General features: G+C 25.9%; 1 long non-coding RNA gene across 1 annotated transcript; it reads right to left on the minus strand.

The window, feature by feature from the left end:
• Window positions 1-9760: 9760 nt before the first annotated feature.
• Window positions 9761-15181, minus strand: LOC122510039. Its single transcript, XR_006302408.1, has 2 exons — window positions 14988-15181; window positions 9761-9889 (listed from the first exon to the last, which is right to left on the minus strand). It is a non-coding gene; the product is annotated as an uncharacterized LOC122510039 (long non-coding RNA).
• Window positions 15182-16471: the final 1290 nt, after the last annotated feature.

Genomic DNA, 16471 nt, shown 5'->3' on the forward strand with positions numbered 1-16471 from the left:
AAAGACGTGTATTTCTATAATAAATCTAAAGTTTTGTAGATTTTTTAAGGAATTTTTTTTTTCAAAATTAAGGGGAGGCTTTGACTACATTTTCACCTATATCAAAAAAATGATTTAAATATTCCATAAAATTATTTTAATAGTAATTTTTTGAGAGGAAATCAATTGTCAGAAAATATTCTAACCCTTTTTAGATTTTTATTTTTCTTAAAAATTTATAAATTTTAAAATCCATCCATTTGTAGAAAATATATTTTTGTACCTATCTAAAAAAAATTAGGGCGTTGTCGGCAGTGGCGGGACAGCGGGTATAGCGAGACACTGCGTTATTTCAAACAGCTGAGTTGACAGTGTTGCTTTTTTTGGTGTAAAAGTAAAGTTTTATTCTGTTGAAGCTTTTTTATATGATACACACTTTCTGGATGAAAAATCTGTCACTATAATGCTGTCAATAGTTTTAAGCAAGTTTTAAAGTTTTATTCTTCGTAAGAAAAAGTGTTTATAAAATTAAACTTTTCAAAATTTGGTGAACGGCAAATATTTTAAGTTATTAGTATGTAAGATTCCTTCAAAATTCCTAGAACATTATGCATAATAGTGCGATAAACACAATTGTAGATCGTTATTACCATAAATCACTGTTTCGGCAATGACGGGATACTTATTGTCGGCAGTATCCGGACACTGCTTGTTTAAATCTAATAAAATAGTACATTTCTAAATGATTTCGGTATTATTTTTTTAAAGTTTTGTCGGCAATATTTTTCATAACAATAACTTAATCTTAAAGTTGCGAATGTATTTTCAAATAATCTGTAATAATAAAAATAATAATCTTAACTCTTTCTTTAGGTGGTAAAAAACGTAAACAATTTAGAAGGGACACAAAGGAACCCAAATGCTTTGAAATTGAAAGCCGTAAAAGACATTGTAATTGAAAAATTTGCGATTTAAAGTAATGTCCCGCCACTACCGACGCTTTTTAATGTCGGTAGTCGCGGGACATTATTGTACTTTGGTTACAGCTATTTATTTTTGAAGACATATGTTATCTATATTATGTAAATTTGCAAAAGATAGTTTTACTTTTCTGCCTTTATAGATGCGGACTAAATATTCATGAAAATATGGGTGATATACTAAAAAAATAAAGCGTGTCCCGCCACTGCCGACTCTCCCCTACATAATAAAAAATTGTTTCTTACAATTTTTGAAGAATTTAAAAGAAAACATTGTTTTTAAGTAGAAAATGCTAAAAAATTACCATTGTTATTCAATTTTTTCATATAGAAATTCACTTGTTTATTTTTATAACTATTTTCAAATCATAATTTCATTACTATAGGTAATTTTTTTATATTTCATATTTTTTATTTTTAAAAATTATCATTTGAAATTAGTTATAAAAATAAACAGGTGAATTTCCATATAAAAAAATTGAATAACAATGGTATTTTTTTAGCATTTTCTACTTAAAAACAATGTTTTCTTTTAAATTCTTCAAAAATTGGAAGAAACAATTTTTCATTCTGTAATTTTTTTTTAAGATAGGTACAAAAATATATTTTCCATAAATGGATGGATTTTAAAATTTATAAATTTTTAAGAAAAATAAAAATCTAAAAAGGGTCAGAATATTTTCAAATCGATTTTATTTTCTAACCATTGGTTTTATTTTAAGAAATTACCATACAAATAATTTTAATAATAATTTTTTAAATTTATTATTAAATTATTAGTATTATTATTAAATTTATTATTTATTAATTAAAAACTAACTTATGAAAAATTAAAATCATTTTCTTGATATAGCTTAAAAATGCAGTCGAAGTATCCCCTTAATATTTGAATATTTTTTTGAAATATTTTGAATATTTTCTATACTTCTGATAAATATTTTTGTTCTAATTTGTCATGTGATAAAATTTTTAGGGCTTTACTGACTAAACGAATGAATTGAATTACTTGCCGTTGGTATGGTAAGGTTAAGGTATCAAAGTATAGTAATGTATATAATTTTGGCTTTATTGTGCTTCTTCTAAAAGAACTTGTGGCGTCACTTTAAAAACACTAGATTTCGAAACCATATTTCCGTTTTTTTAGTGACTTTAAGAAAATGTAAGGCTCGTTAAAAAAGTATTAGGTAAGTGCTTTTTTCATGTAAAATTTACTTCTGAACACAAATTTAGTATTGTTTTGACGTTTAATTTTGTTTTTATTGAGATATTGAAGTCAACGTGAAGAAAGTGCTTGGGGGCATTGTAGTGCACGGGGTTGGGGGCAATGTAGTGCAATTATACAGAGTACCGTAAATATGTATTATTTAACCATGTTTGCTTTTTGCAAATTTTTGCAGTTTTCTTTCAGTTTTATCTAATACAGGGCCAGAGAAATCTCTAGTTTATAGTGCAGTCCACGAGATGAGATGATACCATGCAAAGTCTCGATCTCGTATCTGTTTTTACATGCAAAGTCTCGTCTCGTGGGCATCACTACTAGTTTATAGTTTTTTAAGTTTTTTATGTTCCTAATATTATATCTAATAAAATAAAATCGTTTATAATATATTCTCTGCTTTTTATTTCACTAATAAAGTGGTGCACTACATTGCCCCACAAATTTTAGAATGTCGAAAATTAGTTCATGGAATAATTAACAAAATTAATAAATTGTCGAACTCAAATCAGTAAAATAACTCGTCATGCGCGTTTCCGAAACTGTATTTTAAAGAAAAGAAAATTTAGTTTTAAGTCTAAATAATAATCACAATATCTATTTGATTTATAAAAGAAAATTTCTCTAAGAAGAAAACTTTTCTCTCTAGAACTATCGAGCATGACTTCACATCATAGTAAGCGCAAATCACAGAACATCGGAAAAGCACATAAAAACAACAAAGTCACTGAAATTTGGCATATTAAATAATAATCGAGATTCTATCTGACAATTTTACCGAAATATTGATAATTTTCGTACACTCAACGACTTTAAATTTCTCTTTTCGGTGAATTCGAACATTGTATTAAATTTCTTTGCCGGCAAAATTACAAGTTTTTCAACAGACTATAGCAAATTTACTTAATTCATGTTTCAGAAAATTACGCGAAATTTAAACATCTCGACAGAAAATCTAAAGAGAGAAATAATTAGGTGAATTATTTTCGAATTTAATTCAATAACAGAACAATAACTGGTCTCATAATTGTCAACTTTACAAAATTATAATATATTGACATGGAGCCGACATATTTCCGAGCACATGGTCAAATTCAAATTTCCCTTTCGTCAATTTATGACAGAAAAAGTGAATCCGAGACAAAATGAGAAATCTAAAAAACAAAACTAACTCACCAAAATTATTTTAATCAATGAGAAGAGGGCATCTATATGATTCTCCTCTCTCAATTCAAACAATTTAATAATATAATTTAATTATGGCTTCTGCCTGGCGTCACGATTTTACAGAATATCTGATATATCCTTTCTAAAAAAAGACATGTCCTTTCTAAAAAAAGACATGGGATAAAAGAATCGAATGCACTCGAAAGTGTAACTCGAAAAGTATCGAAAAGATTAAGCATCGGTAATATGAATAGAAGGGCGAACTCATGTTTCCAAATGAAATTGTAGTACATTAAAAATTCACATATACTTAAGAGATGGAGCTGTAGTCTGAAATTATTCTTTTACTACTAAATAAATAATAATATAAATAATAAATAACATATAATTTGTAATTAAAAATATAATTAAATTAATAGAAAATTTTACACTTAAGCAAAAAAATATTTTAAGTAAAATAGAATTTTATTTAAAAAATTATTAAATTGAAAAAATTAACATTTAAACTTTTAAAAATTGAACAAAAATGAACATGGAATAGAAGCAACGAAGACGGCCGAAGGCCGTCTGAGGCGCTAGTATGTATAAAAAATCGAGAAAGAATCGAGAATACGACAAAGAGTGGAAACTGAATAACGACGATGTGCATGAAACCTCAGGTGTTGACGATGATTGCTGATTGGCTGACTGTTTTTCGGAAATTTTCTGCTACTGGAAGTGGCGCGTAACTCATTCAAATTTGATTTCACTAGTAACCAATTCAATGTTTTTGGTAGATATTTCCAATAATTTTAGTATTTAAACGGCAATAAATACTCGTTCTTGAATCCTCGGATGCGAATAAACAATCCACTTAGCGTTTCTGACGTAATTGAACTTCCTTCCAACATAACCTCTAAAACTTGGTGTGAGTTCTTACGATCCCAGTCCATCAAAGACCGTAGTTAAGTAAAGAACGGGTGATATCGTTGTCGTTGACTACAACGTTATCTATCATAACGAAATATTGCTGTTCGTAGAATTCATTTGATCAGCTGTGCGAATCTCGTTCTCCGGTTGGCAGCAATGTCATAACAAAAACATGTGCTTAACCTCGAATTTCGCCCAAGTCATAATGTTGAGCCTCCATAATAACTTGTGAATAAAAGTAAATAATACAAAAGAAACGCAAGTTTTGTGCCTTGCAAAATTTGCAACGTCATAAACTCAATTTATCGAATATATTTTTGTAAGGTACTTTTAGGGCCAACAAATAAAACAATTTAATTCACAAAGCAACGTATTATTTATATTTTAAGAAGAAATACTTGGAACATTTACATTAATTTTATACGAGCATAACATTTCGTGTCTAATTAGGAACTGTTCGTCTTATCATTCGTCCTTTTAATCGCAGTCCCCACTTATTCATAAGTCTAAACACACACACACACAGATACACAACATACACACACACCTATATACAATATCTTACATTTTTAAATAATATTTATATTAAGTAAAATTTAATTTTTTTATACTAAATTTAAAGAAAATAATATTATATTTCTCTACATAAAAGTTGTAGTTAGTAGTTTTACTATTACTTTTTTTAAAAGATATACATTTTTTGAGAAAAAAGCAAAATAAAGATACAAATCTAACGAATTTTCCAAACGTAGATAATTATTATTAATTAACTTTTAGTAAAATTTAAAACTTAAATTTAAAAATTAATTAAGTAACAATTAGGAAATATTAATATTATTATTGAATAATTATTTCAATTACATAATCTTCATTACGTATTTTTATATAAAAATTATGATGAGAAAGAGAAATTAGGCAAATTTTTTCCATTAGTTTCTAAAAAAATTATAATTCCTTTAAAATAATTATGATCAAAAAATAGAAATTATGGGAGTAAGAAAATAGTTTTAGAAAAGAAACTAAAACTTTGTAAAAAAATTGAGATTGACAAACCGAATTTTTTTCCTTTATTTTATAAAAATCTTTTAAAAATTCTTAGTTTTATTTTTCAATTAAAAATTGTGATTGAAAAAATAAATTATTTATATTTTTTTCCTTTTATTTCTAAAAAAACTTGAAATTTTGTTAAGGAATTGCTATTGCGGAAATAGAAGTGGTTCAGATTATTTCTCCAAGTGAAAAAGTTCCCGGGAATGAGATCGAAAAATTCTCGGGAACTGTTTTACGTAGATCCTCAAAAAAGTAAAATTTTCTACAAAATTTGAATTATGATAAGTTGTATTTTTCTCTAAAGAAACGTATAATTTTGTGAAAATAAATATTGTCAAAGAGAAACGGAACATATACAAAAATGTGATACATTTTTCATTTTTTAATCTTAATTTTTAACAATTTTTAAATATTTTTTATAAGTAAAGAAAAAAAACTCACTCTTCGGTAAGAAAAAAATTATTATTATTAATATTTGAAAGTTTTATTTTGTTTTTTAATGTTGTGGCTTTTCTCATTGCTTTGAAAAACACTGAATTACTTTTAACAAAATTTAAAAGTTCAATAATAATGCAATTATTATTGACTGACAATAATTATTACGTAAAGGTATTTGATCTTAGTTTAAAATAACACCTATTCTTTAAGTTTGACAACAAATATTAAAGTGCACTCGATTTGAGATATATTATATAACACGGAATAAATAATTTTTAAGTTTAAATATATTTTGTTTTTATCTAATCTATAAAGTTCCAAAAAATGGTTGGAATTGAATATTTTGAGTAGCAAAAACGAATAAATTTGTTTTTTTTGGAAAAAATGAGTTCGCCTATAATTTTTTCTTTTTTATGGCAAAATAATATTTTTTAACATAATAATCATTTTTTAATTTTATTTTGTTTGACTTTTGTATTTTTTACAAATCTAAACAAAAGGGCGTTCACTATTCGCGACAATTTAATTAAACAATTTTCATTACTGCATTTTTTGTATCTAGGTATTGTACAACTTAAGAATTCCACTTATTACAAAAGAATTGAAGATTTTTAATTGAGAAAATCCATGTCCATTGGAAGAATTTCAAAATCTCGTTAAGCATTTAATTCCATCTAATGAAGAGTTTTTTTGTACTTAAAAATGTAATTAGAATTTTTTTATTACCTATTGCGTCAAATTTGTTTTTAATTATTTGAATACACGGAGAGAGATTCTGTTTTAATATTTCGTATTATTATATTAGTATTTAGTAAAACCGATTGCAATTTGGGGAAATCATGTACATTTATGAATTAATATTACCATTTTTAAGAAAGTTTATAATCAAATTATTACTTTGTATTATTCTGAAGTAATAGAAATTGAAATAGTCAATAAGAAGTTGTAATATTATAAGTAAGAAAGTATGCAATAGTAAAAAGTATTACCAGATGATTATACTAAATACTATCGAAGAATTACATAAGTTGTTAATTTAGTTATGAATAGTATTATCGACTATAATAAAAATTATGACCAGCCTAGTAGCAGGCCATAGCAGGCTATGGGCTGACGTCAGGCTGACGTAGAGCGCTTACGAAGCTGTCCGAGATTAGCCGAATATTTCAGTCGAGCAGTTCCGAAATTATCCGAGTCAAACCTCGTGGCAACATGTGCACGTTGTGTTTACCCCAAAATATTTTAATTTGATGTGTCAAAATGTGTCGGAATTGGGTGAACAATTTTATTTTGTTCATTCAATAATTTTAATCGACAATGAAGATTTCCTAATTGTAGTAAAAGGCATAGTCCATTGTCTTTTAAATGAGCATTTGAGAGCATTCAAAATTTACACGGAAAAAAATTAATCTCTAAATTAGAGATTTAATATGATATTTAGGCATAAACTATCACTGGAATCGGATGTGTGATTTGAACAGATCTCTAAAACTGAAATTTAGAGTTATATCTAATCCGCATATATTATCAGTGTGAAGAATCCGTATTTTTATGCCTGAAAATGATATTAGAAATCTCAAATTTTATGATTTATCACAATTTAGAGTGAGAATTATTCAAAGAACGTATATTTTTCTTTTAGTATGAACTTATAAACAAATCCATTGACAATCATAAAAAATTGGACATTTTTTGAAGATAATATGAATTTTTTATTATTTCATTTCTTTATTTGAATCAAATTATCTCAACATCAACAAAACATGGTTTGGTACAACTTTCAATATAGGTTAGGTTTTCAAGTGTCAAACGAAAGTTTAACCTGAAAATACTAATAAATAAAAATATGTCCCACACGTGATAACGCGAAAAACATTCGTAAAATATGGAAAGTGAAAACTGGGAATGAAACTGCATTTAAAATATAAAATTAATACTTAAATAATTAAAATGGTTTAAATATTCTTTGACAATGATGAACTTAAAACGCAATGTAATACACATCAGATAAGTTGTGAAATTAACAAATCTCTAAATCAGAGATGTGAATTTAATTGTGACTATAATGTCTATTTTAGACATACTTACATTCCATTGGATTTCAAATTAATATTATTTCAAGTTTAGATATTAATTTTTTTCCGTGTACGAAAATGAATTAGGACATTGGAAGGTATTTAAAAAAAATGATTTAAGATATGCTGCATTTTCTTATGCCAATAAATTAAATGATGGGTTTTTTTATATAACGAAAAATTGGATATAATTTCAATAGAAATCATTTTCCAGAAACAAACAATTTTAAAAACAGTATTATGATAAACATTTCTGAATAAAATTTTGACCCAGCATACAAAAGTATGTATTTATAATGTAAAATAAATTAAGAACTTTTTTAAACAAAATATGGAGAAAATATCACTTTCTCACAAGTTCAGAAAATTTCTCGAGTTTAGTATATAAGGAAGTTGAGAACTGTATCTCCCAATGTACAGCGTGCGTGCGTTATTGCGTTTATTTGTATTTAAGTTAAGTTTATATGTATGCGTTTATAGGTTTTAACATAGATCTCCGAAATTGTATATAGTTTGTGTTTGTATAGTATGATGTATAGTATGATGCTTGCGTTAGCTCATTGGTGTGTGTGCGAAATACTTTCGAAACGATAATTCTATCCTCCTCCTTCCTACGTCTTTTTATTTCCTGTCCTTTTCGACTCACTCATAATTTTTAGTATTGACTATATTAAAGATTGAAATATGTATTTTATTCTAAAATTTAAAAGAACTATTTCAATTTTTCTTATTCTTTCGATACTTTCACGGACTGCGATTTTAATATAGTCATTTTTAAAAATTATAATTCTTTTATTAAATTGTATTACAATTTTATTAATTTTTGTAAAATATATCAAGGGCTGCCTACTAATATGCACAATATTAATTTTTAATATAAAACACGATTTCCCTAAATTGAAAAAGAATATATTAAATTCTATTGCCAATTTTAACAAATATTAATACAAAATCTCTCTCCGTGTATTAAACATTTTTTGTAAACCCGTTTACTCAAAATAAATAAATACATTTTTTGGCATCTGAATTTAAATCTATATAATTCATAGTTAGTATTAGACTTAATCATTACAGTGGTTAATTTTTGACATTTATAATAATTTTTTAAAATCTAACAGTCACATGCATAAATGATTAAATAATAATTAGAAAATTAATTCATAATATTTATTTATTAATATTTATATATTTTTCTCAAATATTTTACCCTAAAATAGTCACAAAATTTAATATTTTGTGTACAAATTATAATACTTATTCCTGAATTAAATTTATCAAATAAAATAAGTATTTTGTGAAAAGGAAACCTTAACAAGCATTTTACAACCTTATTTATTGCAAATTCTTAACCTATGTACCAAGTTTTGTATAATACAATATTTGAAACCAAAATTTAAGAACTGGTCGATATAAGTAAGAAACGTGGATAGAAGAACAGAATTTTTCGCAGTGAAGAAGGAAGGTTAGACGAAATCGTTATTGATTTTAGTTTTTATTTTATAGTTAAAACGAGAGCGGGCGTTATGCTCTTAAAAATATATGTACACACAGCATCCTTTTATCCTGCTGTAACCAAATTTGCAAACTTCCAGATCATTTTTTTCACCCTTTCACCCAAAGGAAAACGAGAACTTTTTCACCCCATAATTTTACCTTCTTTTTTCTCAATTTTGACTAATATTATTTTTTTTCGTTTTTCTTTTACATAAAAATTTTAAAATATAGTCCCTATTATACCGCATGGAATTTTTTTCCTTCTGTTAAAATAGTATATTTCGCTAAGCTTCTGCGATTAATTTAAGTTTCAAATAATAATATTAATAATAATGATAATAATTGTAATAATAATAATAGTAATAATAATGTGATACAAAAGTCTATTAATTTTAACAAGACTTTGAAATTTAAATATTAGGGTTACTATTCTAATAATAAAATAGAAACGATTAATTGATTTGTATTTATTTAATTAATTATGCTCACAAATGATTGTTAACTTTAACAAAATGTATTTCCATCGTGAAATTTGCAGTTTTAAATTCCTTTTTTATCTACCTTTTCAAGTTGAGCTTTACCTAAATAGAAAAGTTTACAATAATTCTTATTAATAATGTTACGCAACTTTAAATACATTTTCTTTTAATTTCCATTCGCTGGTTCGAAAATTTTTATGTACGTGGAAGACTAAAATCCACACAAAATAGTGTATTTTATTAATATTATATTTCACTCTTTATTTCCTTAAATAATTTATTATTGTTAATTTATTACCAATTTTATTGCAGTATACTAATAGAGATTAAGTTTTTTTACAATTCTGTAATTTGTTATCTTTTCAGCTTCTTTTTTTGAAACTTAGTTCGATAAATTAGAGAATTACGAGAAAATTGAATTTCTTTATTGTAAGTGTATGAAGAAAGAAGTTAGTAATTACAATAATCAATTGTTTCAACAAATAAAAATTATCTTTTTTACATTTTTCACACGCTTAGTGTGAGATCCAATCCAGCGAAGGGTAATAAAGCAAAAATATTAAATAACGTAAAATAATATTCATTCCGTAAATTAACATTTTATTTTTTGGTTTCTTCATTAGGTACTATTTTAATATTTAAATATTTAATTTAAATATTTATTATACATAGTAAAAGTGGGTATTATCGCGGGTGTGGGTATTATCGCGGTATTTTATATTTTAATGAATATTTCAAATAATATAAAAAATTTTTGACACTAAAAAATCACTCCTTGAACCTGACAACTAAGGCATTATAATATGCATCATATTTTTGATTATTTTTCTATTAATCAATTTATTAAAAATGTTTTAAAATTTGTTGTCTGGAAAAAGTTCAAAAAATGGCTCACCTTGGTTTGAGATTCAACTCTACAGTGGTGTCAAAAATTATTGTTTTTATGTTCTATAAAACTCTAAGAGATGATTCTTTTTTTATATTTTGGTAAATTTATTGTTATTCTTCATAAAAAAAAATTTGTTTAGTTAAAAAAAATTGATTTTTATTAAATATTTACAGTCACGATAATGGAGACATCTTTTTTTTAACATGTGGGTTTTTTCGCGGCTCCTATCATAACCCTTGAAAGTAAGGTTAGCAGTGTGTCTCTAAAGTTTAAAACGTTGAAATTATAGCCGATATTATTTTTGCTTGTTTTAATTTATATTTTATTAAAAGTACTTTCTATGTATATAAAAAAAATTAATTTTCAACTAAATAAATGTTGAATTAACATTGTTTTTCCACTTTGCACAGTAACTGTTCAATAAAAATTTCGTTTATTTGAACGTTCAGAATTTTAGTAAATCTTATGACAGTTACAAAATACAAGCAAGAAAATAAAGAGTAATGGAAAAGATAAAAAAATTAAAGTAAGTGAGATCTGTATATTTAAGGAAAAAATTTTTAATAGCTATAAGAAAGGAGCAAAAGTGTCAAATGAGAATTGACTATACGTTAGAAATATTTGATAATAATTGCTTTAAAATATTTTATCAGAGTATTATTTTATATTATGAGACTAATTAAATTATTATAATAAAACCAAGTATCTTTCTTCTTGTGATACTAGTTTACTATTGAATTCGTCTATTTATTATAATGCTTAAAATTTTGTTTAATTCAAGTTCTTGCGATATTTATATTTATATTTTTAAAAACTATATTATTATTCCTTTTAATTTTTTACATTTACTACATTTTAATTAAGTAACTATTACAAAAATCCAAAAAGCAATAAATAAATTATCAGCGATATTTACCACGCGATAATACACTCATCCGCGATATTTGACACGCGAAAATACCCTCAAGCCATTACAAGTCCCGCGAAATTACAAGCAAAGGAGTCTTCTATTTAATCATTTATTTAACGATTAAAACTATTTTCTATAACATTGGCAATTTTTTTCAGAAAGGAAAGCTTAAATATTCATTAAAAAAAACAAAGCCATATAAATTTATTTATAATTTTTAAACCACTTGGATGTATGACGTATACAAAATTCCTCGATAATACCCACATTTACCCTATATATATATATATATATATATATATCCTTATTAATAAAATCAGATGTCTGTCTGTACATTGCTTAAAACTTCAAAATGTTAACATGATTAGTTATTATGGACATCAGAGATTCCAAAAATGTTCTTAAAAAATTTAATGTATGTATGTATGTTTGTCTGTCACAAAAACTTTGTACCCCAATCACACAAAAACATGTGAATCGATTTAAGTCCAACTTGGTAGGTTATTAGGTATTGACCCAAGGAAGGTTTATAAATTTACAGATTTAAAAAATATTAATTAGAACGGGAGATATTCAATTTTTTCAAAAAATTCAAAAAATCGAAAATTTCAAAATTTTTTATTTTTCATGGATTGCTTTTGAAGTTTATATACTTGAGTATTATATGTTATTTAGTCACATTATAGCATAACTTTGCAAAAAATAAAGTCCTATAACTAATATGTAAGTATAAAAATGTTTTCAAAAAATCGAAAATTTCAAAATTTTACATTTTTTTATGGATTGCTTTTAAACTTTCTATATTTGAGTATTACATGTTATTTGGTCACATTTTAGCATAATTTTTCAAAAAATAATATTCTACAACTAAGATGTAAATATAAAAATATTTTCAAAAACTTGAAAAATGGAAAATTTCCAAATTTCACAATTTTTAATGGATAGCTTTTAAACTTTCTAAAAATGAATATTATATGTTATTTAGTCAGATTTTATCATAATTTTGCAAAAAATACTATCCTACAAGAAATATAAAAAAATTTTCAATATATCAAAAAATCGATAGGGGAAGTGCGCCGGTTGTGGGCACCCTTCGGTTGTGGGCACCCCTACGTAAACTTCGACGGCAAGCAGACTTTACTGATCTAAGTATTGCAAGTCGTGTTCGTTGACAATACGGACTTTTCGTATTGATAACGAAACAAATATATGCACTTGTGTAATAGCTGTGAGCATAATAAAGAAAATTTGCATTAAATAAATAAAAAAGTAATTTTGTATTGTTTTCGAAGAGCAACATATGGGTGTAGATTCGTTCAGAAAAAAAGGGTTTAATTTTTTTTTGCAGTGTTGTCATTATATTTTGTGATTTACCTTCGTGTTTAACCAAAATCCTGCATCACAAAATGTGTTGGTCTTTTTAAAAAATGACTTTCATTCCCGGTTGTGGGCACCTTTATGTTAAGGAAGCTCTACCATCTGACAATGATGAGGACTACTGTCTCATCTATCTAAACTTTCTGCCAAGGAAAGTGACAGCCGCAAACTCCATTAAATGCGATGAATATAGTCGTTCAGTGCATTAGAAGTGCGTTATGTTATGCGTACTAGCTACTTCACATGCAAGCATTATGCCTTTGTTAGCGATGAGCATAGTGTGAAAACGTGTCATCATTTTTGTTCTTTATCCCGGCAAATTCTCTTAAAATAAAGAAACTTTCATTTCTTCTTTATTTGTGTTGGTTTCCTTTAATATGTTTCCATTTTTAGCGGATTTTTCAAGGGTGCCCACAACCGGGTACAAAATTTTTTTCGTCAAAAAATTCCCATTTCACTAAATTTCTAATAAAACTTTTTTATTTAAAGGAATCAATTTAATTCCTTCACTGACAGTCACCTTAGACCTCTAGCTTTAAATTCGTACACATATATTTGTATAATATGCACATGGAAAAATATTATGAGGCAAAAACAAAAAGGTGCCCACAACCGGAACACTTCCCTTACTAATTACTATATGAAGTATAATTCAGTAGTATTTTTGGAGTCTCTGATTAATATTTTGATGTCAAAATAGTGCAATTCAAAATTATTTATCAAATCAATCTAATATTTTCAAGAAGTTCAGAAATATTGAAAATGGAAATTTTTTATGATTAAAATGATTTCGCAGGATGTCAAGAATTGTAAGTCACCTGTGATACAATACAAGCATATTATGCCACTAGGCAAAAACTTACATGTTAAAACGTTTTTTCATTTTAACTCTAGATTTAACTTTAAGAGATGTTTTGAGCAATGTTAAGACAAAAGTTAACACGGTGTCTATTTTTGTTTAACAAAATTCCCTGCTTTGTCCAAACTTTTCACGGTTTATCTCTTTTTTGTCAAATTTAAATTTACTTGATTTTATCCATAAATAAATCTACAAATGGCTATAAAAATTTACTTATTTTATGAAAATACTGTTTCTTAAGTTCATATAAATATAGATTGTATTACTTGCTGTCGTACAGTTTTCTGTTTATACTAATACATTTAACTGGGTATCTACCAAACGGGAAAAACTGTAAAAAGCTGGGAATATGCCGAACCGGGAATTTTCCTATCAAATTAAGAAAAAGTTTCATTATATTAATTCGCTTTTAAAAAATTGCTTTTTACTTCAATTTTTATTGATGTATAATATTTATGAAAACAGACCCGAGTCAAAATTTAAGCCCTACTTTCAGCCTAAAATTTAGGTCTTATGTTAGGTTTTAGCAGTCGTAACGTAGGGTCTACTTGCGATACAATTAGTTCCAATTAGACTCTACTATAACTCCAAAAACTGTATGGAAAATTTAATTTTTTTAATACATTAATTAAAGTACTACAAATTGATAAATATTGTTCTCTGCATTTGAATTGGTTAAAATAACTAATTTGATAACAAAAAGTCAATCACTGATTCAAATAGTAATATTTTCCTACTAAAATAGCTATAATGGTAACTAATTATTATTTTTTTCCGGTCAAATTAAATTCCCTAGCTATTTCCTGATTTTCCAGATTGGTAGAAACTTAAATGTATTGGTAGAAACTAAAACCCGTCGAAGACGGGTACGACAGCTAGTATATATATATATATATATATATATAATTTATTTTATTTATATTAATTATTTTATATTTATATTTATTTTATTTATATTTATTTATATTTATTTATTATTTATTTTTATTTATTATCTTTTATTTATTTATACTTTTTTCTGATGTTCAAAAAATCCATTTTCCATTTTTTATCACAAATTTAAAAGAATATTTTAATTTTTATTTGAAATTTTTGTAGCAAATATAATAATAATATTAATTCGTTTTGTTTTTAATACTTTTGCAAATATTATTTGATAACTTACCTGCTCCTGGGCCTGCCTCAATTGTAGTCCAGCAAATAATGAAAACTGCTGCTACCAAAACAGTTGAAAGGAATTTCATTCTTACTTTTGTTTTGCGATTGTAGTTTACAAACAATTTGTAGAATGTAACTTTTCCTTAAACTATTTTCGCCTTTTTATACTCGTGATAATCACTCGAAACTTGTTAATATTACTATTTGCCAACCTTTTGATTCAGTTATCTATATTCATTATGAAGATAAAGAATACGTTTAAACTGGTTATTATTTGCATAGGTCCAGTTTTGTAGTTACATTTATTATCAATTTTATTGTTAAACGTTTTTTAAAAAAATTATATTTTTTATGAAAAGTTGAGGATTTACGTTTTAACAGCAGCTACGTCTATGACCTTTGCCATGATTTTAAGAGCATGTGATTGGTAGGTTCTCAATGGTAATTTTTTTCACCACTTTTCTCTTTAAATATTTAATAAATTGAGCTGGAATTTTGTACAAAAGTGATGTGCAAAAGGTTTAATATTTTTAAAATTAATTATTATACAAATTACTTTAAAATTATCAGTTATCAAGGTCACTTCTAATCAATATCTCGTCTTTACCGATTTCAAAGTGTTTTATTATAATTTATTTTTGAATTAATAAAACTTTTGCACATCACTGCCCTTCTTTATTATATTTTAGACTTTCTTACAAAATTTCAGGTCAATTTATTCAATATTTAAAGAAAAAAGTGGTCGAACAAATTACCATTGAGAACATAACAATCACATGCTGTTATGTTAAATACATTAGGCATAGCCATTTGAGGCCAACTTCAGAGTGATGAACTTTAACCTGATTTTGAGGTTATGTTTGTCTTTGGACCTCCGTCTATGACCTGAAGCACCCCAGTCCGACTCCTATGTATTTTGAAGGAAAAATATGTCAGCTTAGTGGTTTGCGTTTTCATGTGCCAAAAAGTAACACGTGATGGCGCTGTTCTCAACACTCGCTCAAAATTCACTAAAGCAATAGAAAAATATCATAGAAACGAATAAATTATTTGTTTTTATAATGAAATCTTGTTGTTAGTGATGTTAAAAATACACGATAAGAAATAATATTGTATTTTTAACTCATAAAAGATGATAGAACAATTGAATAATTAGTATGAAAATACATAAATGTGTTGTACAATAAACTGATGACTTTCGTTTAAATCGTTTAAATTATCAGATAAACTGATTTATAATAAAAGTTAAAGGACAGTCATAGATAAATAGTATATTTAAAATAAAGAAAACAAATTTAGATAATATAAATAGCATTAACCCTCCGTCACACACATGAGAAAATATTCCGACCTTACACACGTTCAGAGGGAATCGCTCACCACATTGTAAAATAAGCAACATTACAACATAAACAAAGGAATCAACAAAAATTTAGTTTTAACACAAACTTACAAATATGTAGTAAATTATTCTAAATTATAAAATTAATC

The sequence above is a fragment of the Leptopilina heterotoma genome, unplaced genomic scaffold (genome assembly GCF_015476425.1).
Source record: "Leptopilina heterotoma isolate Lh14 unplaced genomic scaffold, ASM1547642v1 Lhet_65, whole genome shotgun sequence".
Lineage (NCBI taxonomy): Eukaryota > Metazoa > Arthropoda > Insecta > Hymenoptera > Figitidae > Leptopilina > Leptopilina heterotoma.